The sequence below is a fragment of the Papilio polytes genome, unplaced genomic scaffold (assembly GCF_000836215.1).
Source record: "Papilio polytes unplaced genomic scaffold, Ppol_1.0 DF824069.1, whole genome shotgun sequence".
Lineage (NCBI taxonomy): Eukaryota > Metazoa > Arthropoda > Insecta > Lepidoptera > Papilionidae > Papilio > Papilio polytes.
In genome coordinates, this window is record NW_013525135.1 from 2,130,377 (window position 1) to 2,156,579 (window position 26,203).

At 32.5% G+C, this 26,203-nt stretch overlaps 1 protein-coding gene across 2 annotated transcripts in view; it reads right to left on the minus strand.

Annotated features, from left to right (window-relative positions):
- Positions 1 to 26,203, minus strand: part of LOC106100230 (cardioacceleratory peptide receptor-like) — a 60,813-nt gene that overhangs the window by 29,433 nt on the left and 5,177 nt on the right. Inside the window, exon 1 of one of the 2 annotated variants that reach the window (XM_013279022.1) lies at positions 4,675 to 4,901. The exons of the other annotated variant lie outside the window; for it this stretch is intronic. The gene's annotated coding sequence lies outside the window, so the exon portion shown is untranslated. Of the gene's footprint in view, positions 1 to 4,674; positions 4,902 to 26,203 lie in introns of those variants that run through there. 2 annotated transcript variants of the gene reach the window in all.

Here is a 26,203-nt window from a genome sequence, read left to right on the forward strand (position 1 = left end):
TTTAAATTTATTGTTTTTGGTGTATTTTGTTTTGTTTTTAGTGCATTTTGTTTTGTTTTTCGTGTATTTTGTTTGGAAGTCGGTTTTTTTCTCGATAAGTGGCGATAGTCCTTCTCGTGTTGTCAAAATTGATGTGTTGGTTACAGAAGGTAACGCATACCGAAAACATAATAATACATCATACTAGCAAGAAACAATAGCTTTAATTCAGTTGGGCGAGAAAGAATAGTCTGCGATTTGCTTTGTATATTTTAAAAAGAATTGGAAATAGAGATCTAAAGGTTTAAGTAAGAAATGGCATTGGGTTAGCATATTTAAATAACATAAATTTACCAATTCTAAGTAGTAAATGAATTCAAATACTTTCCTTAGATCTTATAAAATACGATTGATTTAAATTCGTTTTCCGTTGCCTCTATCGAAATTGTTTATTGGAGTTTTAAATGCCGATTTACCACGTGGGCGACGGTGAGGAAAAACATGTTGGGTAATCGGAGAAAGAAATATTTGGTAAGGTGCGTAAAATGTTTTTATGTAAACCTCAAATGAAGAATATTTTTAAACCCAGTTTGCGTATGTGTTGTTTTTGTATTGAAATTTAAGTAGTAGGAAAGATTTATTATCATGTTATGTTATGAAATATATTTTTAAACATCATGAAGGAAAATCATGTTTCTCGTATAAAGCTCCTATGAAGATGATTAACGACTTATCTCTCCATATATTAAAATAGCACGCAATTTGTTTGGAATCCAACACTTTGAGGGATTCATCAATTTTCATACTCGTTACGCATCATGAAAACAAAATATTATTACGAGTATACTTTCTAAGCCACACTTCACGGAATCTTTCATTGAATTGAATTACAACCCTACAGCAAAGGGTATTAAGAGTGAGTTTAGAACGAAAGCCGCAAACAACAAAGATCAAATACAATCACGACTGTTACAAATATGAGTAAATATTTTTTTTATTATATAAGGTGGAAAACGAGCAAGCGGCCACCTGAATCCACCGAAATGTAAAGCGACCGCTGCCCATAAACGTCCGCAAATGCAGATGCGTTGCCTACCCTTAATTGACGGAGGAGGAGACGCACATAAAGAGAACATTTCCCCTTCATATCCACTTTTCCTTTCAATTTTTCCCTCTTAAGAAAAGGGTGGAAAGGAAAAGGGACTAAAATTAGGCCTACGGCACCACACTCATCAGACGAAACACGGAATTGCTTCCATTTCACGCCTGTGTTCTGTGTGGTCGTGGTATAACACCGGGCGAGCTGGCCCATTCGTGCGAAGATGTTAAAGCGGGCTCTACAACTGTTAAAAATATTTCTAGAACCTTTACTAAATAAATTTTTCAAATAAGTAATTAGTGCATATTTATATTTACGATCTAAGTTACATAAGTACAAAGATAAATTTAACATCTTTTACGATAGAAATAAAAAAGTAATAAATTTAGTTTGTCTTTTTCTCACCTCCATATTTATAACACCTTTGGGATAAGAAATCACCAAGCGAAGTTATAAAAACTAACGAACTGTCGCATAATCAAGCAGTTTCAAACACAAAATGGCAAAGTTTATCATACAACATGATAAAGTGTATTAATATATTACATAAATTAAAACCAAATGTTAAAATAAGTACAGTCAACAGATTCCAAAATTAAGCTTCAAGACATTCATTCCCCGTACTTTTTCCACTCACGTAGGGTTAGCATATCAAGTATTTGTCTTCAACATAGGTGTATATACCGTCATTATAATCGTTACGTCCTCCTGAGTAATATCACCTTCAACGCAATCCATCCATCTCTACCATGAGATTCCACGCGTTCGGAGAAGACGAGCTTATGTAGGGTTTAACCCACGGCTATAGAAAATGGTTCCAGGATCTCCATAGAATACGCCGAAATCTTCTTTCCATACAGCATCCTCACGCTTTAACATTTCTATAGTCTCCTTTAGTGTGTGTAGTATACTGTGCTCTCTACACAATATATTTGCTCTATACAAATAATTTTATAATTAGAAAACGCATCTCTTCTTACCTGACTTTACTGAACTAATTAACAAGTATCAATAAACTTTTAAAGTAGATTTAAATATTATTAATTTGACTAACTGTAATTGATAGGAAACATTTATCGCAACATCCGACATCCTTACATTTTCCTTAAACAATTTCTTGTTAATCTCACCACTTTTTTGTAATTGTTATCCCGATAAGAATTTTGTCATTCTGTGAATTTGATAATTATATTGTACAATTTTGTGCAAGGTTAACAACGGTATTACCCATTTTTAACATTGCCCTTGCGCCATGACTCACTGCGTTCCGCGTATGTATGTTATCATTGTATTAAATTATTCACAATTTGATTAAATAATGAATATTTCATAGTTACATATCCTTGTTTGACTTTAACTGAACCAAACGGATTTTTTATTACTTTTACGTAACTCTTCTTTGCTCTGCATTTCTCTTTCCACTCTCCTACTTATCGTACTGTGTATATGTATTGTTTTTTTACTACTAGTTCATCTGTACTATTATAATATTATAAAGAGATAAGATTTGTATTTTTGTATGTTTTGAAATGTGGAAAACTACTGGGCCGATTTTAAAAATTCTACCATTAAAACATTACGTTATCAGTTAGTAACTTTGGGTATGTTTTTTATTATTTTTAAGTTCATGCGGGCGAAGTCGAGAGCAACATCTAGTTGTTTGATTAAGATTAATATCGGTTATATATTTTTTTAAATATATGATTCGCCAGAATGTCCAGACTGCTCTCTTTAGACAAAGACTTGAAATATTGTTGTTTTCAATAAATTTATTAGTCTATTTTAGCCGAACTCACTTAGCGTCGGTTTCTAAAATACTGAAGTAATTTCTATATCTACTTGAGATAATCTAGTTTCGATGAGAAAATAAATTTGTAAGAAACAACACATTATTTTTAGAAATCCATGTTTCTGTGGCGCATCGAATCGGCAAATTCGTTTATAAACAATGTTTCCCGCAGTTTCCACTATTCCGTGGAACGTATTATCCTAACCAATGGCTCGTGATGACCGGAACGATTTGTGTCCATATTGTGTTATTGAGTATTTCCGGTTTCTGTTCATTATTACACCATATTAATCTTCGATTGATATCAAGTGCGACATCTTATATACCAAAAAAAGTTACATTTAATCACTGAATAAACTTGCCATCTTCATAAAGTCCCTAAATAAAACGTAATTATCCAGTTAGTGTTACTTCCGATAGAAGAAAGTATTGATAGAAATGCGAGGAATGAATTCAGATATGACCGTTGATAGAGATGTATGAAAGAGAAAGTACACCGGTCTACTCTCTGTAGAAAAGACAGGAAGATGATAATATTGAGAAATAAATAAATACATCAATAGTTCATGCCCTTTCAACAATAGGAAAGGGCTGAATCAAACTATTAAGAAGACATTAATATTCATCGAGACTAAGTAACGTAAGCTTTTGTTCGGAATGAAGTACTTGGAGTCAGAACCTAGTGAGCATGACGTTATGCCGGAAAGAACGGTTAACGAATGAACGAAATATACTATAGTATGTTATAGCAAGATCATTCACTTCCTTTTATCGAACTGTCATTAATTTTAACTGGTGATACTTGTAAGTCGACGTAATGAGTTATCCTCGACAGTTTCTCACAACTGGAGGATTTCGAACGTCTAAATTAACTCCGAAGAACCTTTTGACGTCGCAATTCATTAAAACACTGCTTAAAATCTGCTGTCAAATACGGTATGTAATGTTTAATCTTAAATTAAATGCATTTTAAAACGGTTCCTTAGCCCGCACTGGCATGTAACAAAATTATTAATCACTTTTCTTATTTAGTGTCTTTATTTAACTTAAAGAATCTTACATATAAACGCAAAAATATAAAAAAAATGTACACGCGCGAAACACTAGCCTTTCATTAGTCTTGTTGTAATCAGACATCTACTTCTATCTAACCCAGAATCTCTATTAAAATACACGAACCATACATCAAAAAACAAAATTGCACGAAATATTTTAACATAATAATATTTCGAATGCCTCATATTAAATTGGTTTTCCAACGATACTTAATTACGTTTTTTTTATTTCTTAAAAGATCCATGTCTCCAAATATAGTGACGAGACCTTGCGAACTGCCTTAAAGCTGTATTAAAGAGGATAAATTTATCGCACAACTGACAGAGTCATCCGTTTATAATTACGGTTATTCAAAACTCAATACTCTTTAGGAACAATTACTGTCAAAATGTATTGAAATATAGTCGTTCGATAAAAAAATTAAACTAAAGAGATATCAACAAGGTTGTACCTATAATTATTGTTAAGAGTTAAATGTTTAATTGTTGGTTAATTTATGACGGGAGGGAGGTTTTTATTATTTATCGTTAATAATCCCGTATTTTTTGTGAGTGAAGACAATTCACTATATAGATAAAGTGGTGGTTGTTTCATAATTTTATTAAAATTATTATCTGACTGTTGAAGATTATCTAGGGAGTTTCATATTAAATGGACGTAAAATTCTGTCGCAGACAAGTTTAGTTGCGTTTCATTCAATTTCTCTATTTAGAGAAATAAATTAGGATGTATTAAAATATTAACTACTTACATTTTAATTAGTTTGTCTCCTTGTAGTATTTGGGCAGTTAACGCTCGTTCAATCTATGTGTTTATTTCACTGAAGTTTTTTAAAAAATAAACATTCTCAATTTAAAAATAAACTTCGACGTAAAAAGTTTTTAATGTCATGTCACATCTGTATACATTTTTTTTAAAAGTTTTCAAATTTCGAACACAAGAGATCGCGTACGAGAGTCGAAAGCGCCTGCGGGCGTCCAGCGCGGAGTTTTGTGTAGAAATGAAAAGTACAAGAATCGTTCCCGCTACGCTATCAGTGACTATCCCTACATCGAGTTTTCGCCGAACCAGCGGAGGTCAATTAAAAGAAGATTACGCTGTGATTGAACTCGGGCCAATTTAACTCAAGTGCATATAAGAAAGAGTGATTTTATCGCGGATTTGTGAAAAGAGAAACAATTGAAAAACTTAGTTGAGTAAATAAAATTACTTTTAAGTCGCTTCACTTTTAAATTACTTCTTGAGACTTACCGACTAAATAATTGAATTTATTTTTTATCCATAAAATGCAATAAAAGCAATCTTTAGAAGCTACAACTGAAAGTATAAAAAGTATTTCTAAGACAGATTTTCAAAAACATATTTATCCCTCTAGCAAACAAATATTATGTTTCATGCAAGTGTTCCGGTAGTAAAAACTCGTGGTCACAAAGTTAACTCGTTTCATTCGTAATTAAATAATTTATCTCTTTATAAATTCTTTACAATTTGCTAAATTATTCTCGAACTACAAATTGTTCCGATAGCGTCCTATCTACGTATATTTTAAAATATTTACATTTAAAGATATGAAGGGACCTCAACATATCAAGCTTATTGATCCTAAACCTTGACTTTTGACGTCTTATTTACAATATACAAGAAAAAATCTATTCTCTTAATCATTTACAATAATAAGACCAGAGGGTCTAGCACGAAAATTTCTAAGGTTCGTATTTTTGTGTTCGCGTCGAATATGAGACATATCTTTTCCATTGGCAGAAAAGTACACCAAAAAATCTCATACACATTCTACGATGTCGATAATAATACTTTCTTGCAAATTTTCGCCTAACTGGGACCTCTGACGTCACAATATCGATCTTGCAACGAGTGCAAAAGTGGGCAAAAGCACACATTGTCCGTTATCTCTTCCTTAGTGGTGTGTGACTTCAGATAAATTGCTGTAATACGAACACTAATAATGCACTCCCTTTGATCCGCTTACAGCCCATCACAGCCTACGTGTGGCCTCCAGCTTAAATACTAGTGGACCGTCCTGACTTCGTACAGTTGGCTTTTTTTTTAGAAGATGGCATGGCAATGTAATGTAACAGTAGTGAGAATTTTTTTATATACATCCAATAGTATTTTAGTTTATTCATTTAAAATATACAAAAATGTAAATTTTAACTATTTAACGCATGACGTAGGTAAAAAAACTCCATTTTATAAGTCTATTAAAAGTGGTATTCATTAAAATACAATACATAACTTTATAACGGAAAGGGAAACTTCATTTACATATATAAACACTTCTTAGAAGACTTATAAATTTGTACGTCGGAAACAAAGACTCATGTTAAATAACCTCTTGCCTCTAAAGATTGTGTTACATCAATACACGCTCCTACGATCAGCCTACGCTAATGATAAAATGACGGCGCTGAAATGTCGATAAATCTTAAACTTTTACATACAACATTGGGGAGTTCTAAATTTATCGGTGGAAACAGGATTTTATCTTTATTTTTTTTTAATTGTGTAGTTTTCAAGATACAGGTGATGTTTGCCACAAATTCGTTGGTTTAGTAAAAATCATTCTATGTCATTTTTTCACAACTGTTGCGAACTTAGAGCGGGCGCATTCTTTGACTAAACTATCGCACAACTGTTGTGCGATTGTCGATTGTTTCGCAGCCAATTCAAATGTTTAGTTGCACAAATTAAAATCGAGTAGTGTGCGCACCTCCATATAAGCTCATAGGAACCTAAGCGAGACTAAACAGTTCTGCGATAACAGTTACAGGGCGCACGCTCTACATGTTGCATTAGTTTAAGTGGCCTTTGTCAATTACGATGTCTACAATACAAGGAATATAGAAGCATTCAGATATCGACATTCTGATGTACAAAATAATGCTCCAATGCGTTTTCACATTTCGAATAGCTTTGTATCCTATATTCACGATCCCAGGAGTAAAACTGTCAAACAGAAATGTATTTCCGTCGCTTTGTGTTGGTTAAATCAAGACTCGATTTTCGGACATCTGTTAAGGTCCATTTGAAGTGCATTTAAACATAGTTTGTGTGCATTAGGATATCGTCAATAACCGATAATTTTCAGTCAGAATCTAAGATTCTAGTAGTTGTAACGTTACTCAGTCGTTTAAAATGTACAATATAATTGAGAAGACATCCGGTGTTAAGCAGAGTTTTTAACTTGGACTTCAATAACCAAGCTACCCTACAGCTTCGCTTTAATACATTTGACTTTACTGTTAATTTTAGATTATATTTATTATGTAAAAATAAAATAAGGTTAAGTTTGTGGGAATTTTCTAAAAATAATTATTTTGTCCTTTGTTTATTTTTTCAATAATCATTTTCGGATATCAAAATTTATAAAAGGAATTTAATGACAACGGAACGTTCAAGAGAATATTTCTTGGAAAAAATATGTTAAGACGCTTGATTAAAAAAAAATCAATAAAAACGTCATAAACTAAAAGAACTATAATCGATTTAAATGAAATAACTCAATCTGTTCATGTAAAAGTAATTACACGGCCGTAGTTGATCGGTTTTCTTTATTTGGCGATTGAATATGTTTATTTTATGAGTCGCGTGACCGAAACGATTATGCGATGAATTGCATTTAATTATGTATTCTGAACGATAACATAATTATTAAGTGACTATGTGATTGCCTTAAAGGAAAATTCAACAAGGAAGTTTATGACTGAAGATAAAATAGTCTTTATTGAACAACTTTGCAGGAAAGGTTGACTGATTCTTACTTTCAAAAATAAAAAGATTGAAGCTTAAACAGGCATACGAGCACGAAGTTATGATATGCGAATATAAATAAAATTAAATTTGCTTAATTGAAACCTACATTTAGTACTTGCTAAAAAAACTTCGTCCGCGAGAAAACAAATAAACATATCCAACTCAGATAAATTACCTGTCTAACAGTGCAGTAGTTTTTGAGTTATTACAATACACACTGAAACATAAATCTTTCCTCTTTATTATATTAGTATGTATAATATTAAATTAAACCAAAGGTTAAAAAACTTGAAAATTAACCGCCTGTACCCAGTTGATTTATTAAATTGCTCGCAGTTAACTTCGTTGTAACTTTATTGTTTTCAAACAACTTTCCAGGTGCTTGAATGTACTTTTCGGGAAACTTGTTTGATAAAAAAGATATATTTCTACTCTATGCTGATAAAATCAACTGTCTTTTAAACGCTCTAAATAAAGTCGAAACAAAAAAATCTCGTTCCTGACAAATCACGTAAAGGTGTAGCATAAAAAGGACGGTAAAGACGGTCTAATATAATATTAAAAGTGTGACGGACGTGACCTGGTATGTACATACATATATATGTACGTACATACATTAACATTTATCTACATAAAACGTTTATGTCTTCGCCAAATGTGTCCCTGCGATGCACGTAAACACAACATCAAACGACTTTCATTCAGACTTAAAAATAATGTACCGATGTCACAGGATGCATTCATGAATGACCTAATATATTTTGTAACTAACAGAGATATGGACACAAGTATTACAGCACCTACTTCGTGTACTTTTACATCGTAAAACCGCTTCCAATATTTTTAGTAATTTTGTTGACAAGAAAAGAAAATCTTAACTTGACAAGAGTATATTAAAAAACGAAACACTTAACTGTTTTCATTGTGAAAACATTCAGACAAAACATCGCTGACCCTTTCTATCTTCTACAAAAACTTCAATCGAAATTTTATCCATCCATGTTCCGTGGTGGAAACCCACAATGCTATCCTGGAACTTCCGAAAACAAATGCTATCAATAGAATTGAAAAACATATGACCACATTATTTTGAAACAAAAGTACCGGAACAAAACAATTGAACACCAACAGAAAAAAGAAAAACATTTCAATTTAGATAGCCAGTATCTAAAAAGGTATTTTGGCAAAGCTAAAACGAACACTTGACATTCCAAACCATACTGGCGCCGGACCATTCGATTTTTATAGCATTCTGTTTTTCTATTGTTAGCAATACAATGTTTATAGAAATATCGTATGTATATTTAGTATGAAACGATAAAGAATTGACTCACATTAACCTACATACGATAGGCATATATTTTTCCATTTTGCACAATTCTGACACACGCTATTATACCCTTTTTAAGAGTATAAAAGTTCTGGTCTGTGAGCACTTCAATCGTCTTTATAACATCACTTTCTAATGTGCAAAGGAATAACTTCCATATTTTTGCGCGATAAGAAAGGATTTTTAAAATCCTGGTCGAACTATGTATTTGTCGAAATGATGAGCGGTTTGCAGAATTAATTCCGAAGGCAGATTATATACACGGTAACGATCCTCCATTGTGGGTGTGCGTATGTCGGAGGTAATGAAATAACTAACGGGTAACATTAGAAACACCATCCTTAGTTGACCACCATCTTAAATGAAAACTGCACAACACTAATTGGATTGCAAACATTTACAGAGATTAACTACTGGTTTAATAATAACAAGCGCATCATTCCACTATTCAATGACAACTGTCATTAGTCATTTAATCGTCGCCTTGACATCTATCATGCACGATGCACATTCAGCCAGTACTCAAAATTATTAATGGCCAGTAACTTTAATCGTTTAAAAAGTGTCAATAATTTCGTTTAGTTCAGTTTTAAGCTGTATTAGTGTAAAAGTTAAAATAAATATATGCAATTTGCAAAATCTTTCTTATTATTCTACTTTACTTTTCAATTCTATTTGATTATTAAGTTAACAGTAAAAAGTTTGCATTACGAAATATATCTTTCGACTGTCATCTTGATTTCGTTATTCAGAAAGTAAATATCTTAACATTATCTTTTACAATCGAATTTGAAAGCGATCCTTGATTTGATTTAAATAATGATTTCGAAAAGTTTTCAATTTCAAGTCAATGTGATTTGACTGCGAAATGAAAAATAATATCTTCTCGTTTGGCCGTTGACGGGCGGCAAGTGTATTTTATTTTAAAAACATTTCTGTCTCAAAGTATTATGGTACGTAATATAAATTCTTTTTTAAAATATCAGCTAAAACACTGGTGACTTGAGATTTATGCTTACTTTTACAGATTTCTTCTTTTTGAAATAGATTGAGAATAAAATTAACCAGTACGAATGTATGTTAGTTATTTAATGAACAGTTAATTAGAATCATTAAAAAACTTGCGATGAATTAATAAAACTTTCATTTGCCGAGTAAATATAAACAATTTTTAAAAATTCGCTGAAACTTATATAGGTTACGAGCGTATTGTACACGAATTGTTCCCATTCAGCGCTGGACCCACGCGGTTTATATTCATTCAAATCAACACAATTAAAAAGAGATTCGTTACTCGTGATGCATTTTCGCAATGACACAAAACAAATAACACATTTCGTATTTCGCAACAACTCTCTGATGTATTCCAACATAAATCTGGTACGAAATCAAAGGAACCAGGATCGGATAAGGTATGTTGTAAAAAATGCCACGTTTTGATCATCGTTGAAATATCGCTGAAATAACTCAAGGTAATGTTTTAACGAGTCATATGATAAACATACGTGGTGAACATTCGTTTTGTACGCATTCTGAATTAAATGTTATTACATTAAATACAAATTAATAAACTAAAATACAAGTATATTAAAGAACAACAAACGATACACTTCTTTAATTTAAACCATGATCGTAGGGAAACCTTTTATCAATACTGAACATAGCTAAAGATTTTGGAATAATACATACGCAATATGAAGCTTCTATTCAATAAGATACTTACAGATCATACCTAAAGACAGCACCACAGTTATCCATTAAGAAGTTTTTTTTTATTTTTTATATAATATAAGGTGGCAAACGAGCAAACGGCCACCTGAATTCACCGAAATGGAGAGCGACCGCTGCCCATAAACATCCGCAATTGCAGCTGCGTTGCCTGCTATTAATCGACGGAGGTGAAGACGCACATAAAGAGGACATTTCCCCTTCCTATGCGTCTCGTCCACCGTCAAATCCACTTTTCCGTCCCATCTTTTCCTCTAAAGAAAAGGGTGGAAAGGGAAAGAGACTAAAATTAGGCACTAAAGTTACTAAAGCAATTCGCACAAGAGTGCTGTATAGATGACCAAGGTCCTTTCTAGTTCAATGCACCATATTCAAAACTGTTACAAATAATCTTAAAAGCAAACATAAACATTACGATTCAATTTCAATAAGTTCATTAATCTTTTAGCAACAGATTATCTGGCCTAATTCTAAAAAGTATCCAATTTATTTTTACGATCGCAAATAAAATGAGAGAAATTGTACGTCATAACGTTCGTTTTGATATTTGTATAAATATCATTCAGATTCTTACACAGATTTATTCCGACAATGTGCGAGAATTACAAATAGTAGCCATGCGTTCTTTGTCACTGGTGACGGTCACGGTGACCGTCGCGACGCGATAGCGAGTATACCCGATTAATCACTCACCCTGAAGAAGGACCCCCAACGGGTTCGAAACTGTCGGTGCCTACACCGAATGTTATCACGTGAGTTTAGCCGTGTTATAATTTATATTTGTCAAATTCTTAATTGCAAATGTCAAAATAAGCATTACCATAATAACCTTCCTTCCTCAATATTGGCAGCTCGTAGTTTATGATCCCTTTCCCACATGTTGGTGTTTTTCCAATTTAATAACCCACTAGGTTTAATATCGTGAAAATATATAGCGTGAAAGCTTGTCGTAATTGTAGGGCTTTTTATTAAAGAACGGATTATTGAAAAATGTGTTTTGATTGCTGACATCTTACGCGACAAAGTATTTTTTTTACGTGTTATTATATTAGTATAGATATAGATTGCTCTGAACACTTTTTGCATAGTTACGTAAAAATAATCGTTTGCCCGAGACACTGAGAGGGTATGAATCCTCTTTATTATTCAAATCCCTGACCAGGTGTAGGTAAGCTTTAACTGCAGCTGCCAACTCGCATTATTGTTTACGCGTTTTGTTTCGATTACTTTACTTTTGTATAAAATTATACAAATAAAATACAACCGTGCACTTCATAAATTAATTCAAACAATATACCTGAATGTAAATGTTTAAGGTTTGTTGTTTTCGTTTATTTTCTTAATTAATTAAATATTTATATAAGTTAATTTTAGTACTTCAAATTGCGTTTTTTATGCTATTAGGAAAACCTAACAGTAAGCGTAATATACTGATCCAAATACACAAAAGTATATTAATCAATTTTCGAACGAAATGTGTACCTTTTCCTACATGATCCATAAAAGAGGTATGAATGTTTTGAGGAAAATGAAACAATTTGAGATATCCAGTCTCATTGTGGGAATCGACGGGTGGTTTTGTTCCGTGAGGATATTGTCACGAGACCGTCATTGTTGAAACTATTTCCAATCCAATACTCAAAATAATAAAAAAAATATACATAGTAAATTGTTATGAAAACAAAGCACAGTAGACTTAAGAAATTTTTCAAACGGTAATGTCTTTTTTTGCGTCTTAAATAGTGCAATTATTTTTTTTTACTTAAAACGTTCGCTTAATCTGTCAATTAAATAAAGCTATTTTTCGAAGTAAACACAAAAGGCAAATTGACTATTGAATTTCTTTGATTACATGCAAATATATTTTGGTACAATTTCAAAGAACATCATTCTTAAAATGTTAGTTATATAAATTTATTTTTATTACTCCATCTGTGAGAAAGTCGTAACTTTGTTTATAAAATTACATTAGAGTTTGCGAGGGCTTGATTCACACAATTTACTTGAAATCATAATGCAAAATCAATTCACTATTTGCGTTTCTCCCTAATTCATCTAGATATTGTAACTAAAAATACATCTACATAAAAAACTCCATGTTAAAAATGAGTCCAACGTACACAAATAATTACCACTTTGCAATATTCGGAACAAACAAGACAATTATCAAAGCAGAGCTTTCTTTAATAAAAACAAATGAAATCTACTGATCCTCACTAATTTGCCACTATAATAACACTAATACCCCATTCGTTATCAAGGGATAGAGAAATAAAGATTTTTACTTTGAAAACAGGTAACTTGCAGATAAATTTAAATCTTATTTTAGAATAGAACACGTGGCGCTAGTTAAAATACAATAAAATCAATGTAAAATAAACACGAAGGTAGGCCACTAGTTAACTGTCGGTGTGTTACGACTTTAATCTGATTTAAACAGCGCAGATGAAACAAACACCCCATTGTATGTTACAGGTCGAGTTATAAAGACCGTGCATGTTGATTTGAAATTGGCACTTCTGGAAAAAAAAACATTTGGTAGCTTGGTTGATTCAGTTATAGCTTAGTACTAAGCCACTTCGAACATAACATACTAGTGAATGTTCGACCATCTACACGTTACATTACACCGCGTAACATCAATCTGTACCTAGCTTTACACGTATCCAAGAAATCCAAATACAAACAAGACAATATAAAACTATTGGAAAAAAACAAATTTTTAGACATAGAATAATACAGAATTTGTTAAGAAATTAAGAAAAGAATTCTGTATTGGTTCTTTGCATATTTAAAAGTAACAAAATAATACTCCAGAGAAACAGCAATCTGTTTTCTTAATCTGAAATGAAGCAATTGTATAAAGTGCCTATTGTCCTTAATACGTAAACGATTATAACAGATAACTTTACAACCAATTAGTTGGATTAACTTGGTCGTAAAGAAATAAACGCTACAATAGCCATTAACTTCATCAACACAAAATACTATTTTACGACACCCTTAGTATTTATTTTTGATTTTATTACTTTCAGATAGCCCATAAACTAAATAGTATTCAATTTTATTTAATTTCGATACAGACATTGAAAGGAAAACAGAAACATGTTGCTTCGCTTTGTTCATCTCTCCCAATTTATCTCATTACTAGCTGTATTCGTGCGGTTTCATCCGCATGTAATTATGAAAACTTTATTTCATTGTTTACATTTGTCATTATCAAAAGCAAATGTCAAAATGACATGACATGACAGACCTTGGCAATCTTGCTTCCTTAATGTTGGCAGCAACTTGTGGTCTCTTTCCCACATTAGGGTATTTATCCAAAATATTTACCCCCTAAGTTTAATGGCGTAAAAATATATAGTCTAAAGCGTGACGAAAGTGTAGGGCTTTTTATTTAAAAATGAGTTATTCGAAAATATGCTGTGATTGCTGACATCTTAGGCAGCAAAGAAGTGTGTGTTTACGCTTTATTATATTAGTATAGGTTAGCTTCATTGAAATAGATTTTTTCTCTCAATTTTAACTCTCGCTTTTAAATACTAACCTCAATTTTATGCAGAATAATGTCCCTGAACTCTCATTGTCATTACGCCAGATATCAAAAGAAACCGCACTTAATGTGATCATTTATATTCAAGCTGCAGTCATATTCTAAGTGTATGCTCTATACATCACTGTATTTTACAGAAGGTTGAAATATCTAGTGCAATTGTATACTAATCTCAGTTAATGAGACATCTGCGGTCAGCAAAAGACATTCATCCTAAACGAACGTAGCTTGCATATTGTAAAGATTTAATTGTATACAATAAAGAGTGTGGAGAACGAGAATTTTAAATTATATACAATCTTACTTCTTACTTCATTGCGGCCGGCCGCAAAATAAGTAAGCCAAAACAACGAGGTAAGGGTTTTCGATACTCGAAATTGCTTTAGAGGACGAAAACCCGGCGCGCCGACCCTACGGGAGTAGGATAAGGCAGGGGAGATGAATCTTACTTCTTACTAATATTATAAATGCAAAAGTTTAGATGGATGGATGTTTGTTAGAGTCTGTAACTTTAAAGGCTGAACGGATCTCCATGAAATTTGCTATAGACGTAGAAGATAGTCTGGAAGAACGCATAGGCTACTCGCTTTTGTTTTTTTTCTAATTCCACGAGGTCGGAGTCGCGGACCAAAGCTAGTATTAAATAAGAAACGTAAATCAAAACTATTGCATGATTTTTATTGGGAACTTAGTCATATTAGTTGCAAATCTAGTTTCCTGTTCTAATTATTAAATGCAAATTCAATCAAGAATGTTAAACCACATGAAATAATAAGTTACGTAAATGAATTTATTAGCTTTGTTATATCTAGAGATTTACGCCTCCTTGCCAAATGTATTGTTATTTTTGTGCACTTAACCTTAACAATAATTGAGAGGCCAACGACTCGGTTCCCCTTGAGCGGCGGACCTCCATTAGCGGAAAGAGTTTTACTGCCACTACCGCAAACTACATCTAATGTTGATGAAGGAATTATGAATAGAGAAGTTTTATTCATGCTAATAATGCATTGCCAGTCAATTATATCCTAACTAGCTATCTCACGCGGCTCCGTCCGCGTGGAATTAAAAAATAACAAAAGCATTAAGCTATGTGTTCTTCCAGACTATGCTCTACATCTATACCATATTTTGTCGAAATCCTTTCAGCCGTTTAGGCTACAAACTCTAATTAACATCCATCCATCTTAACTTTCGCATTTATATAAGTATGAAGTATGATTTAAAATTGTCAATCGAGTGTTAGTTTGTTTATGATTAGTACAAAGTTTGGTATCTTTGAGGTTGTTGTATTTGTAGCAATACTAATAATACTAAAAGAAGTCTTTCTACTGTCTACTCTAATTTTTTAACTACTTTCTCCGTTTCTTTATTTTCAAAGGCCTTGTAAATGTCTAATTTTTCAAACTCGTTCAAGCAGTAAATTTCCAATACTGTATTCCCTAATTTATGCTAGTAAATTTTAATAATGTTCGCACGCACGCAATAGACTAATAGAAGTAATTTTCACTAACATACACTAATATTGCCCTTTAAGCAAGTCTATTTGAATAGAGCTCGTACAAACAACACAAAAAAGATTTTGGTCGCGTCCGAAACAGACACTTGACAAAGCTTTCAGCCGCCATTGTAAATTTATCGGTTTCACTTAGCCCTTATCTGATGGCTGAGCTGATAACTGAAGTTTGACATCGAGTGGCTTGACACTAAAAATCAATGCTACGTTGCTACCTGATTATGGCTTATCAATTATTTAGGGTTATTATTTGATATTAAAAAAAATCTGTGTAACATTTATGGTACCAACGAAATATGTTTTGGTATAAAAGAGTACTCTATGATTGTTTTCAATATTGTCACTAATACCTTAATAATCTTACTAATATTATAAATGTAAAAGTTTAGATGGATGGATGTTTGTTAGAGTTTATAACCTAAACGGCTGAACGGATTTCGATGAAATTTGACATATATGCAGAGGATTGTCTGGAAGAACACATAGGCTATTCATTTTTGTTTCTTTCAATACCACGCGGACGGAGTCGCGGGCGAAAGCTAGTATTGTATAGATTTCTGAGAAAAGCTTCTCTCACTTTGTATCCAAATCCAATCTTATTATTGTCTTGTATTGACAAATATGTCGTGTTGATAGTATGCTAAACTAAAAAGTTTTTATAAGCAAAGGTATTTAATGTATTGAAATTTCCAGTTGGGTCACGACTTTATATACCTGTAGTGTACTTATCTATTTATTTATTTATCTATCTATTTATTACACTACATTTATTTATATATCATTTATTTATTATATTACATTCACTCATACACATCCATAACACACAACATTACACACGCAAAACACATCACATATATATTCACATAAAAATATTATTATAACACGTACAGACAAACACGCACACTCCACATTTATATATATAATTCCAACACGCTGCAGAGCGCCGCCCGCGGCGCGTACGCACAACGTGCAAACAGCAAATCATGCACCGCGCCGCGCCGGCAGGCCAAACAGTCGCCTCGCGCTGCTACACTGTGCTGACACCTCGCTCGTTTGCCCTCTCGCCCGCCATTTTGTTTACGTGTTTTCTTAGTTTATATTGTTTTCGTGTACGTTTTAACTTGTATTCGTGTACGAGAAACAATAAACTGTTTTATTATTATATAGTGGTTTATTTCACTCCACGGTGAAACTCATCCTCAAATACCTCTATATACCTTTTATTATGACCCTACCGTAATCCGTATTAAAATTTCGCTTAATTGAAAAGTTTCAACTTACCAAATGTTAGTGAATGGATGAGTTTTGTGAATTCAACCAAACGTTATTGTTTATTTTATAATTCTTAGGTATTCTAATTTGTAAATAGATTGTAAAATAGTTAAATACATACCATTATGAGATACTAGCTTTTGCCCGCGACTTGGTCGGCGTGGAATTAAAAAAAACGAAAGTAAGTAGCCTATTAGTTCTTCTAGACTACCCTCTACGTCTACACCAAATTTCGTCGAAATCAGTTCAGCCGTTAGGGCTACAAACTCTATCAAACATCCATCCATCCATCTAAACTTTAACATTTATAATATTAGTACGATATATTATATAAAGAGAGAATGAGATAGAAAGAGAAAAACTTACGAATTTAAATCATTTTTCTATGCATTGTTGACTCAAAAGTTGTGAGTTATTATTTCCATAGTCGATATTTCTTTGAACAAAAACTTCTGGGTGAAGTGCAAATGCGGAAGTAGATTTACATACGCCATACTTCTGAAAGTATCTTTCTAGTTTAAAACAACTTTCTAGGGAACTAAAAATTCCGTACATTTATATGCACATTTTTAGATATTCTTTTTCGAAACGTGGAATTTAAATTTTTATGTACGGTTAACAACTTCTCCGCTTAAACGAATCTAACTACACACTACTATTAGTTTCGTAAGCGTTTCTAACAATGATACAGACGTCTAAACTTTATTGGACATTGTAGTTTAATCGTACGTTTATTATTTATTGCTGTTGCTGTTTGTTTTTTGCTGCAGTTGGTGAAGTTGCCATTTATTTCATAACTAGCTGTTCCCGTGCGGCTTCAACCGCATAAAAATATGAAAATTTTATTTTATTGTTTACATTTGTCAAATTATCAATTGCAAATGTCAATATTCCCGTTACTATAATAACCATGCTTATTTAATGTTGGCAGCTTGTAGCTTATGGTACTTTTTGCACGTGAAGGTTTATTTGCCAAATTATTTACCCCCTAAGTTAAATAGCATGAAAATAATAGCCATAGAAAATGTAGGGCTTTTTATTAAAGAAAGAATTATTCAAAAATATACTGTGATAGCTGATATCCTATGCCACGAAGTACTGTGTGTTTAAGCTTTATTATATTAGTAAAGATTACCTAGTGTAAATTCAATTTATTAGTGTTAGGTTGAACTAAGTTTCAACAGAGTAAAACTCAAACTACGTAGATCGGAAACGCATTTCATGAATTTATTTCACCAAAAACATAAAGGAATGGTTAAATGTATAGGGGAAACTGGTCATAAGACGTCGATTGAATTTAAGATGATTAAAATGTAGTTTCAGTAGTCGCTGGTGTTATAAAAGAAGTTTATTTAGTACAATTCTGGAAAAATATTGGCATAGATTTGATATTTGGATATCTATCGGCGCCAATTTCCATCTGACGCTGTATTGTATTACGTTAACAAGTGTCTGTCTGTCTGTCAAGTCACGTTCCCTAATGTTTATGTAAATGTATCAATTACTGAAGATTTTCAGAATACGGTTGACAAATTCATTCGTTGGTTGGCGGAAATTCGCAGATTCATTTTAATCGTTTACGATTCGCTTTTGATCATTTTGATATTGTGTTTATTTCGTAAAATAAAGATCTTACACGTCTTTAAAATAATATTTTCCCTTGATATTTTACTAAAACGATATTGAGTTACAAAGATGAGAACTTTAGGCATAGCAGGTCTATAAAAACGTAAAGCATAAATAAATAATAACAATATTACGCATTTATAATGTTTTTTAAAAAGCGAAAACAAGACATTGTACAAAATATACTAAAATGTTCATGGCACAGCCTTGTGTGTGAACCGTTTGTGAACCATTATACGATACCATAAATAACCCTCGAATCAAATGAATCATCAAAATTAAAAAAGCCAGATTTTAATCCGTTAATTATAAAACACGGAACCGTCGACATTTTTCATTCATAAATCTGGTATTGTTCAACGGGACGTTGATTGGTCAATTTTGTTCCGCAATCAAAATTTGTTTTTTGAAAGTCATATAAATTGTAAAGCATTGTTAAAATAATTGTATAACGAGATTGAGACATATTATTAGAAATTTATAACATACTAGCTTTTACCTACGACTTCGTCCGCGTGAAATTTGAAGGTTCAAAACTTACTTTCGCCGTGTTAGTTAAAGTTCAGTAAATTTTTAACGTCGGCGTCCAGAAACACGATGTTTAATAGTTCCTAAACATTAGTAATAATAAAATATAAATATAGCCTATGTTACTCATAGACAAATGACCTTTATGATGGTGAAAGAATTTTTTAAATCGGCCCAGTAGTTTTTGAGTTATTTCAATACATACAAATCTTTCCTCTTTACAATATTAGCATAGATTTAACTTATGACCGGTTTCCCAGCTTCATTTAAATATTCGATAGTATTTTGAGTTCAATAACTTTATGAAATGCGATTAAGAACTACGTAACTTGAGATTTACTCTGAAACTTAAGTCAATCTAAGATTAATAAATCACTAGTTAATAATAAAATAAATGGAAACCTTAACATTAATTGAATCAAAATTTTGGGAGGTTTTTAATTTTTTGACTTGTTAATTTGGTTTCAGGATCAATCAATAGATGGCAGTGTCTGCATTAATCAAAGGCTACAACACATCAATTAACGAAACTAATTAATAGGCAACTGAAAGAGGTCGTGATTTTGAATCAAAGTGGAACAAGGAAGTAAAATACGTACCCTCTTGAATTTCCAAAACGGAAAATAGATGACATTTTATAGGGTAATAGGGTGAAGAGGATTTATAATGAGCTTCTTTGGGACAGAGAATGTTGATGACGGGTCGGGATAATGCCTCTGGTAGCCATAATCAGAATATTCTATTAAATTAATATGACAGCATAAGATAAATTCTCTCAAACATTTCAACGTAATGGGGTTAGTTAATTTGATAAGAATTTATGTGAAGTATGAGATGGTAACGTTTCCGTCTCTTCGTGATTTAATCCGATCTCAAGAAATAGGAATGTCCCGAAAGAAGCTTGTTAAGCTTTCTAACTGAAAAGCTAAAACTATTCTTAAAATGTGCAATAACAGGGAATAGTAACAATGCTTTTAATACGAATTACAGTTACCTTTAATTAATAACTAAACTTTTATTAAAATATTTCGTTTTAGACTTAATTATTTTATGGGGGTAATATCGGTCACTTAAACACTATGCTGGCCTACTCATCGACGGACGAGGCCAGGACAGTGTTTAAGTCGGCCGTCATTTGTTTAAGAAACATATTAGATAATTGAGTTTTTGACCGACTTCCCAAAAGAAGGAGGTACTCAATTCGTCTGTATGTTTTTTTTTTGTTACTTTAGACTTAGAACTTAAGGCGAGAAGCGACAAAGCCTCTTGTATAAAAAGTAAAAATAATGTAGAAATTATCTGTTACTTTGTTCGCGCGGATTTAATAATAAGCTTTTTGCAGTTAAAAACATAGCCTATGTTACTCAATGATAACGTAGCTTTCTAATGGCGAAAAAATATTTGAAATCGGTTCCATAATCTCAAAGTCAATATTAATAATAGTCAATATTAATAATAATTCAAACAATCAAATTGCTCTTTATAATAGTATAGACTACTACAAATATATTTAATTTATGCTAGAAACATGTAATAGTTATTTAAGGTCAACAATTAAAGCTTGAAGTAATTTGAGTAACGAGGGTCAGATGACCTCTTGTCTTAATAAATCTATTTGGAATTCAAGTAATGAAAACTCATTATTTTCTCTGCGACCTCCGCATAATAATCATTCTACTGTGAAAAATTATTTTGGATCGCCACTATTTGTCCAAAATGATATTGCTGTCTCAATCATTCTATTTATATAAAAGAGAGAACAACAAGAAAATCAAAGGTAAGGTACAATCGCAGATATCCCCGGTGTGCCAAAAAAAATGCCTTATTCGTTGCAACGAGACAAACTGCGCCTCTCACATATAACCAATTGATGCTATCTAAGGTAAGTTATTTAAAAGCATTTAATTTAAAAGCAGCGTCTCATTAGAGTCTAACACCGTCAGGTTCCCCGATTGTACATCAAAAAGTAATAGCCTCCTAATAATACACAGCTGCGTAGCCCTTTCGCTTTAAAAGCTTTTTACAGTATTGCATTCACACTTCACGCCTCAAGTACACCTTCATTTTTCATTTTAAAACTCACAAAAATAAATGGCGATTTTCTGGATATAGTAATATATTCTTTCATTTTTATGATAATATATTCCACCTCTTTAGTGTGATATTGGTGGCCAGTCCGCAAAGCTAGCAGTTGGCAATGATCCAAGCGGTCACATAGCTTATGCCTCCAGCGTTTAGTTCAATTACTGACACGGTAAACATATTTGTACGGTCATCATAAATTACTGCGTAGTCCTAATCAAATTGTTAGAAGTAAGCATTGAAAAACAAGATACAAGGCTTAGTTTCAAGATATTTTTATGGACGGATACTTTGTTCATTTGTCACAACATTGTGAAACAAAAATCAGTGCTTTGAAAAGTCTAGTGTTCAGCCAACACGTGCTGTAACCACAAATATCGACAGCCGAATTTATGACAAAAAGTTTTTATACACAAGTGTTTTTTGTGTAAACTTACAGCAAGACAATAAACAAGACTTTCTCTATAAAATGTTGTCAAATAAAAAGGTCCAATAAAACCTCTTTCTCCCTTTAAGATTGCGCCTACAATTGTCAGCACTACCCTGCCCTGGTTTGGCCGTCGGATAAAACTACACAATCTCCACCCGAGCAAGCCGAGATTCGTCCCTTGTATCGACAATAAAGTAAGGAAAGCTTGAAATATCGTACACAGGCTCGGGAAATTGTTACACTATATGAAAATATGTTTCAATTTGTTTATGTTTACTGTAGACTTTTAGATAGTAGATACAATAATTTAAAGGAAATAAAGATAAAACAATTGAATATCGTTTTATAATTATTTCTTACTAGCTTTCGCCCGCGACACCGTCCGCGTGGAATAAAAAAAATGTAAGTAAGTAGCCTATGTGTTCAAACTATCCTCCACATCTATGCCAAATTTGATCGAGATCCATTCAGCCGTTTTGGTTACAAACTCAAACAAGTATCTATCCATCCATCTAAACTTTCGCATTTATAATATTAGTATGAAGTATAATAGCAAAAAAAACAACCCACTCCTTGTATCTCATGGTACTGTTGTGTCTTTTAACTTACATGAAAAAATCACATGCAAACACACATACGTAATTATTTGTATATATGCGAGAAAACATTTCATTTTAGATTCAGTCGAGTAACATTGATAACAATTGTATAAAAATTGTTAATATTCGTTGTTGCTTATGGATATTGCAAAAGTTAAATCCTGCCATTGACTAGCTTAATTTATGGATTTAAATTGGTAAATCGAATAACGGAAGTCAAGGATCCAACCTTGATTTAGAGGGACATCGGAAAATTTACAACCTGATCGTGTTTACCAATAGGTTTAATGGGAAACCTTTAACCTCTATAAATAACTTAAATTGTTTGTATAACGGTCAGGAAATTAAAAAGTGGTAATCTCTTAATGGTAATCTTACTAATATTATAAATGCGAAAGTTAACTTTAACTTAACGTTAAGTTTGTAGCCTAAACGGCTGAACGGATTGGATGAAATGTGCTATAGATATAGAGCATAGTCTGGAAGAAAACATAGGCTCCTTACTTGTTTTTTTTATATCACGCAAAAAGAGTCGCGGGCGAAAGCTATATCTGCCAAAAAATTTACTCTAGAGAATAAAACATATCAAAATGTGTGTAGGTGTTTATCATATTATTTTGAACCTTAGCAGTTGTTCATAAAGTTATTTTTTATTTAAGCATTTAATTATACGTACAGAAGTATAATTAAATATTCAAATAGATAAGTTATAAGGACTATTAGTTGATCATATTACTATTAAAACATTAATTATTAATTAAGAAAAAACATGGCATAATGCTTAAAATATAAGTGTTATCGATATATCAAGTACGTGGAGTGGCAGAGATAGTAATGATTAATTTTTTTTCCAAGTATAGTTTAACGCATCGACGATTTTGACAAAAACGAGAATGTTATTCTTCTAATTTAACCTGTGATACATTTTGTACTAAAAATTTCTTTTGTGTAGGTCTCCAACCAATTAACTCGAGCGTTGCTAATTCTTACTATTAAGTATAGAAAATGAATACCACACAATTACTTTATAACACAGCAATTATTGATTGGTTAATATAATAAACTAGCTGTTCCCGTGCGGCTTCACCCGCATCAAATTGTAAAAACTTTATTTATTGGTTACATTTGTCAAATTCGCAATTGCAAATGTCAAAATTACCGTTACCATAATAACCTTACTTCCTAAATGTTGGCAGCTTGTAATTTACAATCGCTTTCCCACATGAAGGTATTTTCTTATTTATTTACCCCTTAGTTTAATAGCGTTAAACGTATAGCCTAAAGCGTGTTGTAAGTGCAGGGATTTTTATTAGAGAAAAAATTATTCAAAAATAAAAACATGGTGTGATTGCCGACATCCTACGCTACGAAGTTATGTGTGTTGGCGCTTTATTATATTAGCATAGATACGTATTTTATTATAGTATTATATTAGTAGTATTATATTATATTAGCGTAGCAACGAGCGTCGGTAGCTCAGTGGTTTGAACACTTGACTTGTAATCTATAGGTCTTGGGTTCGAATCCCGCCGTGTACCAATGTGATTTTCGATTTTTCGAATTTTCATATGTACATAATTTACCCGACGTTCTTACGGTGAAGGAAAACATCGTGATGCAACCTGCACATATTGGCGAAGAAATTCAAAAATATGTGTGAAGTCAACCAACCCGCACTTGGCCAGCGTGGTTGACTATGGCCTAGTCACCCCTTATTAGGGTAGGCTCCGAGCCCCTCGATGGGGACATATAGTGAGCTGGTGATGATGATGATGATGATAGATACGTAGTATAGACGTATAGATATAGATAGTATAGAAGATCACAGCATTACCTTTGCCCAACATACCCATGTACGGTTTACTTTGTTCGTGAATTCTTTACCTGTCATAAACCTATTATAATGTAAAAGACATGTACCCATCAATCAATAACGTACTCATTCACTCTAAAGAGTTTCGGAGCCGCAAGGCCGAGAACACATTCACTCTTATTGTACCAATAAACGATATAAGGAAACATTCTAAGAACCTTGTTCGAATACTAAAGTATGTACGCCCCTTTATTCCGACATACGTGCTTTTCAAACAATGGATGTATTTTCAAAAAATACATGGAAAACGCATTTACAATGAAAGCGATCATTCATATTAATGTGAATGTGTTATAAGACATATTGAATGAACGGAGTTCCGTTCATTCAATTCCGTTCCGTTCAATTAACATGATGAAATTAAAAGAAATATGTAAAAGGATTGCATCTTTGTGTTGCCATGTAATAAGTTTACGTGTCTGAACTTTCATTTGAACAGCCTCCATAAAAATCAATGTATTGATTTAAAGCGAATTCCAAAAGTTATGTTTGCACGATGCATAAGCGTACACCAAGATGTCTCAAATTTTGATCTCAAATTCGTTTAGTTTAGTTGGACGTTAGATATTGGCTTGGGAAATTCACTTATAAACAATATACCTCATAACTTCCGCTGTCCGGTTCGTTAGGGTAGCTAACAGTTTGTAAACACGCAAAACAATTCGTATTGACCAGAATATGTTAGGAATTGGATACAAGTTTATTTAGCAATCTAACTACTAGCCGAATGAAGATCTCTTCCTCTCTTTATTAATTCATTTTTTGCTTCTGCTTTATTTGATTAATACTGGGTCGCTGATATTTATAATTATTTTATAATGACCTAGTCATTAGTGTTAGGTTAAACTAAATTTAAAACGCATTTAAAAAAATTATCGAACCAAATACACTAACGAATGGTTAAATGTTACTAGGAAACTGGGCATAATTCAGTTATTAGCTGACTTATGCGTCTCTTCGTTCGTTTGTTTGTGCGTTGTTATATTCTTCTTATTCTGGCTATAGCTTTTTAATGTCTGCCTCGATAATATATGTATTTGTTTCGTCCATTCCTGCATTTATCCGCATTCGTTCACAATCAGCCAAGATGTTCAGCCACAAATGCTAAAAATATTAAGTAATTCGGAGTGAAATATCCTAAAGATATTGAAGCATAAGTTATAAGAGCTAAGCTAATACTAAGCAGTAGATCAGCGTAACTCAACACAATTTAACTCGTATAACCGCTTAGGAAACGAATATTATCAAAGTTTTGATAAGGATGCCGCAAGCTATGAGGTTATTGGTATGATCAAAGTTTCCTCCAGAATTACTTAAATCTAGTTACTCGGCATCATCTCTACATCTTTGGATTAATTTATTTAGCCTTAAATAACTCGGAATACGATCCAAACAGAATTATTTTTGTACGCCACTCAATAAATGTCAAATTTATTATCTGTGTATTTGAAATTTCTTAAAAAAATTGCAATTTTTAATGTCGCCTAATAAAGGCTTTCGATTCTACATTTGCAGTAAGTTACCGCCACGTACCACGTACGTCGCGTGTTAGTACTTTGAGTTAGTTAAGATCTATCCTAGTCCTTCAGATACTATTAATAATGACGTCACTAAAAATAATAATGCCTTTGCTATTTTCATGATAGTGGTCTACGTGAGCATTTCCATGGATTAATTCGAAACTGTACTATCGTTGCTTTATAAAAACAAACTATTGCGTGTATTTGCACTACATTTTGGTCATAGTATTTAAATTGCAATAAAAACATCGCGATCTCAATGTCGTAGGACTACGATTAGCTAAAAGGTGACGTGTATGGCGGGGCAATTTACATTTCGTTTAGCAATGTTTTATAATTACTACACAGTGGTGTAATTATCTTGTATTTTAAACTACAAGACGTTTGTGAATACGTTGTAGAAGATTATTGTAAGAACAAATCATTTAATTAGTAATAGACAAGAGGAT